The sequence below is a fragment of the Chiloscyllium plagiosum genome, chromosome 16, assembly GCF_004010195.1.
Source record: "Chiloscyllium plagiosum isolate BGI_BamShark_2017 chromosome 16, ASM401019v2, whole genome shotgun sequence".
Classification (NCBI taxonomy): domain Eukaryota; kingdom Metazoa; phylum Chordata; class Chondrichthyes; order Orectolobiformes; family Hemiscylliidae; genus Chiloscyllium; species Chiloscyllium plagiosum.
In genome coordinates this window covers 67,064,634-67,065,188 of record NC_057725.1, presented here as the reverse complement: position 1 = coordinate 67,065,188, position 555 = coordinate 67,064,634, and positions in this window count along the sequence as shown.

The window sequence follows — 555 nt, the reverse complement described above, 5'->3', positions numbered from 1 at the left end:
CTGCCCCACCGAACTCACCTCTGCATACCTCGACACGGTCCTGTCCCCCTTAGTCCAAGAACTCCCCATCTATGTTCGGGACACCACCCACGCCCTCCACCTCCTCCATGATTTTCGCTCCTCCATCCCCCATCACGAAGGACTCAAAGCCCTCCGCTTCTTCCTTTCCCACCGTACCAACCAGTACCCTTCCACTGACACCCTCCTTCGACTGACTGAACTGGTCCTCACTCTGAATAACTTCTCTTACCAATCCTCCCACTTCCTCCAAAGGAGTGGCCATGGGCACCCGCATGGGTCCCAGCTATGCCTGCCTCTTCGTAGGATATGTGGAACAGTCCATCTTCCGCAGCTACACTGGCACCACCCCCCACCTTTTCCTCCGCTACATCGATGACTGTATCGGCGCTGCCTCATGCTCCCACGAGAGGTTGACCAGTTCCATCCACTTTACCAACACCTTCCACCCCGACCTCAAATCCACCTGGACCGCCTCAGATTCCTCCCTCCCCTTCCTCGACCTTTCCATTTCTATCTCGGGTGACCGAATCAACA